The sequence below is a fragment of the Bos indicus x Bos taurus genome, chromosome 5, assembly GCF_003369695.1.
Source record: "Bos indicus x Bos taurus breed Angus x Brahman F1 hybrid chromosome 5, Bos_hybrid_MaternalHap_v2.0, whole genome shotgun sequence".
Classification (NCBI taxonomy): domain Eukaryota; kingdom Metazoa; phylum Chordata; class Mammalia; order Artiodactyla; family Bovidae; genus Bos; species Bos indicus x Bos taurus.
Window position 1 is genome coordinate 94,126,764 of NC_040080.1, and position 11,321 is coordinate 94,138,084.

The following is an 11,321-nucleotide window of genomic DNA, read 5'->3' on the forward strand; positions in this document are numbered from 1 at the left end:
CGCTGAGGAAGGCTTTCTTCTCTTCTTGCTATTCTTTGGAACTCTGCATTCAGATGCCTATATCTTTCCTTTTCTCCTGTATACTCATGTCAAAATTTATGAAAATTTATCTATACACAGAAGTAATGCCTCATTAAAAGTATAGTATAAAACAGAGCACCAGGGACTTCCCTGGGGTCCAGTGGTTAAGAACCTACCTTCCAATGCAGGGGATGAAGATTCAAATCGTGGGTTGGGTAACTAAGATCCTACATGCCATGGGGCAACTAAGCCCATGTGTGCCACAATTAGAGAAATTCCATGTGCTGCAAAAAAGGCAACACACAAAAAAGGAGCCCCCATACTGCAGTGAACAGAGCACAGTTTCCCTACATCTCATTGTGTATAAAACATATTGCCCCTCCTGCCTCAGAGCAGCCATGATGGAAGATCTGGACAGCAGCCCCAACTTCCTCTCAGGAAGGATCTTGGACCTAAAGCAATAAATGGAGATTTTCAAAGTGAAAATTTTCAAAGTGATGCTGCTTTATGGGTGGACATATCTGATTCTCTTAGTGAGAGAGATAAAGTAAAATTCATTGTTCACACAGAGTTCATTGCCAAATTTTAAATAAAATGAGTTTTCTGTTGTTGGACAGCATGAGAAATTTACCTGGCTTAATGATTCCTTTGTTGAAAATGAAGACTATGCAGCTTACATTATCCATCCAGCACTGCTGAGACCTGATTGTGATGCTTCAAGCGAAGAACTACAGAAACTTGGAAAAGGGTCTATGACAAAGGAAGAATTCATAAAGATGAAACAGGAGTTGGAAGCTGAGTATTTGGCAATATTCAAAAAGACCGTGGCAATGCACGAAGTGTTCCTGTGTCATGGGGCAGCACATCCTATTTTAAGGAAAGATTTAAATTTCTACATCTTCTTGGAATTTAATAAAGATTTGTGTGTGGAAGGAAAAAAATAAAAAAGAGAAACTTGAAGATTTCTTTAAAAACATGGTTAAATCAGCAGATGGAGTAGTTGTTTCTGGAGTAAAGGCTGTAGATGATTTCTTTGAGCATGAATGAATATTCCTTTTAGGATATCATAACCAAGTGGAGGGTACATCTACTAAATCTGATAGGATCAAGATCCCACAAAAGCGCTGGCTATGATTGCAATAGAATTGGTTCTTCATCATCTGCTTTAGGAACTCAGGATTCAACAGATGTATGCAAGTTTTTTTCTTAAAGTTTCAGAACCATTTGATAAAACAGGAAAAATAGAAGCACAGGTATCAGCTGATGAGGACCTCAAACTTCCTGATCTTTTAAAATATTACTTAATAGAATTCAAACTGCTAAGGATCTCCTCTATCGGAGATGTAGGTCACTAGTGGATTATTAAAATGCTAACAAAGCACTAAGTAAAGCAAGATAGAAAAATAAAGATCCTCTGCAGGCTGAAATGTCCCAAACAATTATGCTGTCAGAAACTTGAAAAAATATCTGAATCTGCAAAACAAGAATGTACAGATTTTTAAACAAAAAGAGTCACTGCATTTGGGAAAAAAAATCAGTGTAACTGGCAGAGAGAGAACTGAAGCACGAAAAGGGTAACCATAGTTGCTACAGAATTGCCTGGAGATGTTATGGAGACACATAAGCCACATGCTATCTTCCTTAAAAAGGGCTGCCTTCCTTCAGATTCAATTCTTTTAACAATTAAAACAATTTTTTTTCTATTTTTTTGGTCACACTGCGTGGCATGTGAGATCTCAGTTCCACAACCAGAAATTAAACCTGCTGCCCAGCAATGGAAGCACAACATCTTACCTGGACCACCAGGGAAGTTCCCAGATTTAATTTTTTTCTTAATTATGTTAGGTATTTACTGCTCACTGGAAACAAAAGAAACAGATGATAAAGGGCATCTACTCTCCTCTTTTTCTGAGAAACAATGGCCTGGTGCCACCCAGGGGACCTGCAGACCTGTGGACCTGTGCCTCGCGCCCTCCTTGTCTTCAGATACCCAAAGTGCTGTCTTTTTAAAAGTAACCTCTAGAGCTGTGTTTATTTTTTAAATAGTATCCCTTATGGTTGTCAATCTTTGGGCAGGAGGAGAAGGGGCCGACAGAGGAAGAGATGGCTGGATGGCATCACCGACTCGATGGACATGAGTTTGGGTGAACTCTGGGAGTTGGTTATGGACAGGGAGGCCTGGCATGCTGCAATTCATGGGATCGCAAAGAGTCAGACACGACTGAGTGACTGAACTGAACTGAACTGAACTGAATGCCTGAAGTTTAACCCTTTCAAAATACATTGCTCAAACAAGGTGAGATTGCCATTTTGAGTTTTTTTTTTTTTAATTGTTTTTTTTTTTAAAAAACATTGTACACCACCTTAGTTCACTCTTGTATCCTGGCAAAGCATCTTAATCAGACTTATTTTTAATTAATGGACATTTCTTAGGAGGTTTGGGACAGACTTTATGTAATTTTTATAAGTATGATTTCTGAAGAAAAGCAAATGTATCAGTATGTTTGTCTTAAACTTATAGACTAAATCAATTATTGTCAAATAAACAGTGGTAACAGTGAAATAAACAAACACCTTGCCTTCTACATTCCAGAGCACAGCTGCTTCCCCTAGTTGTCAGCTGCCCAGGGGCAAAGGCTGTGTCTCTCTGGTTCTTAATCTCTAGCATCTAGTACAGTACCTGGGACACAAGTTCTCAATGGGCAGTGAAGAGGACTAGGTATTTCCTCTGGAATTTACACTTTGGGAATTCCCATAGAATTCAAATGTTTAAGCAGCTTGCTAAACATTTATCAAATTGCCCAAAGTGGAAGAGCCATATCAGGAAGCTTAAGTTAAAAAAAGAAGTTTGTGCAGAAGTCAGTTCTCAGTGGTTCCAATTTTATATTTAACCTTTAAAAAAGTGAAGAAATTACATTGATTTGCTAACTGAAGTTGTTCTGATGTCAACCAACTTTGAGTAGCATGTCTACAGGGAAGAAAGAAGCTCTAAGAGAACAAAGGACTAGTAAGAAGAACATCTATGAAAATAGCAAGCTCTTAAGCTGTAGATTGCAACTGTGGGCTTAGTATTATGACTTCATTAATACATATAGTTGGGAGAGTGCATATAATAGTGTATTCTCACAGCTCACATCGCTTGTTCACCTTTGATAGATGATCTTTCCTCCTACTGCCCCCTCCATTAAAACCAGCTAATGTTAACACTCACAACTTCCATTCCCTTGGTCTCTAAATTTTATTATAACCAATAGCCTTTCCAAGTTTCTTATGTTAATCAGGGGCTTCCCTGGTGGCTCAGAGGTTAAAGCGTCTGCCTGCAATGCAGGAGACCTGGGTTTGATCAGATATGGCCTTACTGCTTTCAGATGAACTTCTCCACTTCTGTTCTCACCCCATCTCCTTCCTCTTTCACCTGTCCTTGATCCATGTTTTCATTTTCCTCACCCCAAATAAATCTATCCTTGAATCTCTTTCTCCTAAAATGCCAATCCCCTTTCACTCTTCAACCCATCATCTTTCCAAAGCTTCCTTCTCTGGTTTTTCCTATCTCAGTTTATGGAGTCACTGTCTACTCAGTCTCTCAAGCCAAAAACTTTGCAATTATCTTTAAGTCCCTATCTCCCATATCAAGTTGATCTTCCAGGCTTGTGACCAGTTGAATTGTATTTCAGAAATATCTTGTGAATACATTTCTCTGCTATCTCTTCTCTTCTCTGTTTTGGCTTAGACCATGATCATCACCCTGAACTATTCCAACAATCACTAGATACTTCTTTCTACCAGGCATCTTCCATTCTGCAGCCCAGACTTCTACACCTGCCCCACCACTGCCACCACCAGAATTATCTTTCTGGAATATGAATCCAGTTGGGTCACTCCTCTGCTCAAACTTTGACTCTGCATTGCCTATAGGACAGAGGCCAAGCGCTTGGGTGTGGCACTAACTGCCCATCATTCAAACTCCACATCACTTACCCGAGACTGCCGCCACGTTGACTTGCCTGTTGTCCTGTGCTCTGTGAAGCCACATATGTCTTCATATGTTGGTTCTTCCGTCTGAAATGCCCTTCTCCTTCTGGAAAATTTCTACTTGTTCTTCAATGCAGCTTAAGTATCACCACTTCTGAGAGGGCTGTGTTCCCCTCTAAAGAGTTGGGTGGTCCCTCCTATATGCTCCTGGCATTTTGTTTATACTTTCTTTTTTTAAAAAAGGGTTTTGCCTCTTTAAAAAGTTATTTATTTATTTATATGTATTTGGCTCCACCAGAGATTAGATATTAGGCATGTGGGTTCTTTCATTGCAGCATGTGGGATCTAGTTCCCTGACCAAGGATAGAATCCTGGCCCTTTGTATTGGGAGCCTGGAGTCTTAGCCGTTGAAACACTAGGGAAGGCCTTGTTCCTATTTTCATCTTAACGTTTATAATGTTGTTTTAAAGTGTTTTGAGAAATCAGTTTTCCTCTACTACCTCTCTATAAACTAAACTGATTCAGGACAGGAATCAAATTTACTTGTCTTGTATCTGCTATGCCCAGAGCAATAACTGGCATCTAGTAGAGACCAATAAACATTTGATGAGTGAGTGACTGAACCAGCAGTAGTTTTCTCTTGGATAGTACCAGGCAGCTTGTGTGAAGTTAATACTACTTCTTCAAATGTGCAAGAGAAAGTGCATTGAGTAGATATGCTAGAACTGCAGGGTAACACACCCCAAAGACAAATGCAAATGATATTTGCTCTTTTTCGATTATTTGGATTAGCTGATGTTTTAGATGAACTACTATTTAGGATGAACTCTACCTCTACCTTCTCCCTGTAATGTTGATCTAGGTGAGTATACAATCCTTTCCTTAGATCATCCACACCACTGTACCTCTCGCCCAGAACAAATCGTGAGGTCATAAACACTGCCTCATTCTGAGATAGCAGATTTAGGTGCTGTTTCCTGGACTATTGTGAGTCATACTCGACAGAAGTTGGCACAGATTTACTTACAGTTTTCCTGGCTGAAAGATTTATTTTAAATGTTTGCTGTTTTCACCTTCTAATTCTGAAATCCGTTTTTTTTTTTCTTTCTGTTTTTTTCACTCCTACGTCTCAACCCTAGGAATAGGGACTGGCACATAGTAGGTATTTGATAAATAGTTGTTGAATGAGTGAACATTTTTAAAATTTTCAGACACATCATACTTCCCTGGGAGCTCAGTGGTAAAGAGTCAGCCTGCCAATGCAGGAGACATGGGTTTGATCCCTGATCCAGGAAGATCCCATAGGCTGCAGAACAACAAAGCCTGTGTACCACAGGCTGAGCCTATGTGCCACAGCTACTGCAGCTCGAGCACCCTAGAGCCAGTGCTCCGCAGCAAGAGAAGCCACCACAATCAGAAGCCTGTGTAGTGTAACTAGAAATTAGCCCCTGCTCTCCACAACTAGACAAAAGCTCACACAGCAACAGAGACCCAGCATGGCCAAAAATAAATAAATAAAATTATTTTAAAAAAAATATATATAAACTCTTAAATAAATAAAACAGATGCCCATGTACATAATAAACAGATTCAGCAAAGTTGCAGGATACAAAATCAAGACACAAAAATCAGTTGCATTTTGATACTCTAACAATAAACAATCCAAAGAAAATAATCCCATTTGTTGTTGTTGTTTAGCTGCTAAGTTGTATCCGACTCTTTTGTGACCTCATGGAAGTAGCCCTCCAGGCTCCTCTGTCCATGGGACTTCCCAGGCAAGAAGACTGGAATGGGTTGCCATTTCCTTCTCCAAGAGGTCTTCCTGACCCAGGGATCAAGCCCAGGTGTCCTGCGTTGCAGGCAGATTCTTTACCACTGAGCCACCTGGGAAGCCTAATCCCATTTATAACATCAAAAATAATAAATCACTTAGGAATAAATGTATTATGTGTATATATTTAATGTATATAGATAAATGTATCTTTTTATATATTAATTTTTCCCTGTATATTATGATGTTTTGACATCTTAAAAGACCTTTCTGGCTGGGTTGAGACTGCCCTTCCTGGGCTAGCCAATTTTTAGAGAAAGTAAAAAAAACCCAGCTGGAAGCATGCCTTTGGTATGCAAACTAACCACTTGGCAGTCCTGCCTCCTCCATCTAGCTAGTGCAGATATTCCTTTGCCTTATCATTCCAGGACTAGATACCAGGCAACCAGAGACCATCTCTATAGCCCAAAGTCCACCAAAATTACTCGAACTAACCAACCCTAAGTTGCTTACCTTTCCCGGCCTTGCCTTTTCCATGGATATCCCAAGAAATTCTACAGCTTAAACTTTCCTCTCACTCCTGTCTTCTGCCTCCTGATCACCCTGGTGTTTCCCCATGTGGTCCCATGTGGGGTGCCTCCTGTTTCTAGCATGGGTGACTATAATAAACTTTATTTTTCCTGAGCATATCCTCTATCTCTTCTTGTGGTTACACCTGAGTGACTGTCTTATCAATAAAATGCAAAACAAGAAACCTAATCAAGAAACTAAAGACTTGTACACTCTAAAACAATGCTGAAAGAAATTAAAGAAGACAAATCAGAAGATGTCCCATGTTCATAGATTAAAAGACTTAATATTGTTGAAAAGTCCATGCTACCCAAAGTGATCTACAGATTCAATGCAATAGCTATCAAAATCCCAATGGCCTTTTTTGCAAAAATAGGAAAAGAAACTTAAAATTCATATGCAATCTCAAAAAACCCCTGAATGACCAAAACAATTTTGAAAAAGAAAAACAAAAATGGAAGCCTTGCACTTTCTGATTTCAAAACATATTAAAAAGTTGCAGGGGCTTCCTTGGTGGTCCAGTGGTTAAGAATTCATCTTCCAGTGCAGGAGATGTAGGTTCAACCCCTAGTCAGGGAACTAAGATCCCATATGCTGGTGGGACAACTAAGCCTGCACACCACAGCGAGAAAAGCAGCGCAATGAAGATCCAGCATGGACAATAATTAAATAAAAGTTCATTTGTTACAAAAGAGGAAGAAACTACAGTAATCCAAACAGTATGGTTTTGGCATAAAGACAGACATATAACTGATGAATAGAATAGAGAACCTGCTAAAAAACCCTCAAATATATATATAGCCAAATAATCTTTGAAAAAGGTGCCAAGGCCACACAATGTGGAAAGAATAATGTCAACAGATGGTATTATGATAGCTGGATATCCATGTGCAAAAGAATAAAATTGGACCCTTACTTTACACCAGATACCAAAATTAACTAGAACTTAATTAGATACCTGCATATGAGATCTGAAACTGGAAGAAAATATAGAGGAAAGCTTTATGAGACCGGATCTGGCAATGGTTTTCTGGATATGGCACCAAAAGCAAACAGAGACAAATGGAACCACATCAAACTTAAAAACTTCTGTGCCGCAAAGGAAACAATAAACAGATTGAAAAGGCAACCTATAGAATGGGAGAAAACATTTGCAAAAGACATAGCTGATAACAGATTAATATATAACATATATATGAAGCTAACAACTCAACAATAAAAAAATCTAATTAGAAAATGGTCAGAGGGCTTTAATAGATATTTCTTCAAAGAAGATTTACATATAGCCAACAAGGATATGGAAATATTTTAAGCATTACAGTCATTAGGGAAATGCAAATCAAAACTATAATCACCTGACACCTATTAGGAAAGCCACTGTTGAACCACAGCAAACAACAGAAAATAAGTGCTGGTGAGGATGTGGAGAACTGGAGCACTTGTGCCCTGTTGGTGGGAATGTGCAGCCACTAAATGTAAATATAAAATCATATGGAGGTTCCTTCAAAAATTAAAAATAGAACCATCATGATCTAGCAATCCCACTTCTGGGTATTCATCCAAAAGAATTGAAAACAAGTTCTCACAGAGATATTTGCACATCCATGTTTCTTGCAGCATTATTCATAACAACCAAGAAATAGAGACAATGCAGTTGTTTGTCAACAGATGAATGGATAAAGAAAATGTAGAATGTAAATACAATGGAACATGACTCAGTCTTTATAAAAAGGAGAGACTCTGCTTTGGGAAAGCAAGTGTTCTTACTTGCTGCAGGTAATAAATCCTTCCTTCTCTGGAAAAAAAAAGAAGGAAACATTTTCTTATGCTACAGAATGGATGAACTTTGTAGATATCATGTTCAGTGAAATAATTCAATAACAAAGAGAAAAATACTGTCTGATTCCACTTTTATGAGATATCTAAAATAGTCAAACTCTTAGCAACAGAAAGTAGAATAGTGGTTGCCAGGGACTGGGAGAAGTGGGAAAGAATTGTTCAGTATGTAGTTTCAGTTTTGCAAGATGAAAAAGTTCTAGAGATGTGCTTTGTGCATATAGTTAACACTACTGTACTGCACACCTAAGGTTAAGATGGTAAATTTTTTGATCTATGTTTTTGATCACACACACACACAATGAATAGAGTTGCTGGCTGATGTGTATCTTCAACTTTAGAAGATAAAACTGAATTGTTTCCAAAGTGGTTGTGCCGATTATACTCTATCCAGCAGTATATAAGAATTTTGCTCCTTATCCTCACCAACATTTGGTATTGTCATCCTTTTTAAATTTGGCCAATCTATGGATAATTTTAATTTGCATTTTATTGATTACTATAGAGTTTGAACATCTTTTCAGATGTTAATTGACTATTTGGATTTCCACTTAAGTGAATGACCTATTCATGTCTTGCCCACAATAAAAAATGATTTTTAAATCAATTCTTTATATATTCTGTCCACAAATTCTTTGTAAGTTATTGAATAACAAATATCTCCTAGTTCATGGCTTATCATTTTTTTGATGAAGGCCTTTAAAGAAAACACATTTTTAATGTAGTCAAATTTACCCATCTCTTCTATTATGGTTTACTCTATTTACATCTTGTTTTAAGAAATTTTTCTTTACCCGTAAGTCATAAAGACATGTTTTGTGGAATTGAGTTTTGAAGAAGTGCAAAAATGGAATAAGAATCCATCAAAAGAGGGACTTTTTCTTTACATAGAAGGCGGATGCCAAAGGTGGTCCATCTACACAGAATTAGAGCTGATGCTGCTTCAGAGAGAGTTGATCTAACCACAGGAAGGGTTTCCTATCTATGATAGCTTATTGAAGCAATGGAGTCTATTTCACTCTGCTTGGGAGTGGTAGTGGTTGCTTGGGGGTTGATGAATACTAGAGAGATAATTCAACTGGAGAGGAGAGACTAAGAGTCAAAGGACAGACAAAAGAATTCTCCAGTTCTCAGTGAGCCTAAATATATCACTAACAAGGTGCGAGGCACAAACTGAAAATAGAGTGTACCACCGTATCCAGGTCTCCCTGTCTCTGCTGGCATCCTTACCCCTCATCCTTCGCCTGGAACTTTCTATCTAGTGAAAATAAAACAATCTAAAGAGAACATGGCCAAAACCACAGTGGAAAGGATAAAAGGTAAAGCTTTGAGAGTTAGAAATACTCTTCTTGAGGAACAACAGAAGTGTGGATTTATCTTCCCTGGAATCTTTAAAAGTTACACTAAAACAGCTTTGAGTGGAAAAAGGAGGAAACCTCTGGAGCTATTTGGATCCCTGTGGAGGACTTTTATTAGAGCAGAGGGCCAGGGAGGGAGGGAGTCTCATGATTGGATCAACTGAAAAGTCCTTCTCCTTCAACTTGACCCAAGGTGGCTGCCCCAGTGAGGAGAACATTTCAGAAGGAGTCAGCGGACAAGGTTTGGAGAAGAAGAGGAGACAGACAGAAAGACTGGCCTCTCGAGCTCCTAAAGCAAAACAGAAGGAGTGGAGTGAGAAGAAAAGCTCTAGAGGGGTAGACGGAGAGAGACAGGATGAATGACATTCCTGGCTCCTCCAAAGGGATGTCACCGTCAGTCTTTAGTTTTTCATCCTAGGCAAGAAGGGGAGCAAAAGAGGAAGGACGATGAAATGTAAATTATTACACAGCCCTTGGCTTTCAGAGTCCTGCCAGTAAAAGAGGTTTATGGAGTGAAGCTTCGAGCACAGAGTTCTAGAAAATGCTCACACCACCTTCAGGCACATTTCTTTACATTTGTGCACTCGTGCATGGACCCCCTCCATGTGAATACTCAAGACATTCATGTCCATAGAAAGAACAGGTATGCAATAGCGTGCAACATAATTTCACTACACTTTTCAGATACAATCCTGTCCATTCTTGTGTTTCCACACAGGCTCCAGGCTAGATCCAACCACTGACGTGGGTTTTATTCAGGTTTGCATGGTTGAGAGGAGCAACTATAAAGGTGATGAGGAGTTGCAGAAATCTCCACTAAGCGTTCCAAATTGAATTCAGTAAACGATTGTTCTTGAGGAAGGACGTGAGGAAAGCAGTGATTCACACAGACTATTTTAACTATGTAGATGGAGTTAAATTTTGATTCACTAGAAGCAGAGACTGGAGAGGAGGCAATGCTGTTGAACAGACACAAAAGATGAGTCTCGGAAACATCAGATGAAAAATTAGGGCTGTGACAACAAAGACCAGACAGGTTGAACCTGGGGTAATGTCTATCTGTCTCCTGTTTCTTTCTTTCTATTTCCAGATTCCTGGGAGTCAGGATGCAGCCAGGAGCTGGAGGAAAGAGATCTTTGATCGTATGCTTCTTCATGCTCTAAGGACGCCCTGCCTGGGTTTCTCAAGAGCTTACTCAGAGGCCTGCAGGTAAGTACCTTGGAGCCAAACTGTAGCAAAGTCCTGGTTGTTGTGGGGCAGCTTCTGAGACAAGCTGAGAAAGCAAAGGAGAAGGGAGACTCGGGCTGTTGACAGGGCAACTCCGTCATTTCCCCCCTGCAACCCTGCTGTGGTTGGCTCTTACACCACCTACACTATTGTGACCTTCCTTTCTTCACTTGATTTCAGAGTTAATGGTCAGGAAGGAACTTCAGGCATTCATGCTTCAGTGGTAAGAACATCTAGGACAAGCATGCAGAAGTCTTCCATACATTTAAAAGCAATGACAGAGTCATCATTGAGCCTTGTCATACGATCATTTTAATTGTATTTGTATTTCTTAGCCATTTATTGCTTGAACCATATGCAATTGCTGACGTATTTGGCCATTTTGGTCTACAAAAACCATAATCTCATAGATTTCAACTGAATATTAAGAACCTTTTGTGTGCTTAATAGGACTAGGAGGCGATTTGGTGTAGTGGTTAAAAATCAGAGCCAAATTGCTTTCCTTCTCCCAGATCAGCTCCACCATCTAATCTTAAATAAGTTGTTTAACTTCTCTGCATCTTCAT

General features: G+C 39.2%; 1 pseudogene; it reads left to right on the forward strand.

Annotated features, from left to right (window-relative positions):
- The first annotated feature begins 419 nt into the window (after positions 1 to 419).
- On the forward strand, positions 420 to 10,668 carry LOC113893584 (annotated as a pseudogene).
- Positions 10,669 to 11,321: the final 653 nt, after the last annotated feature.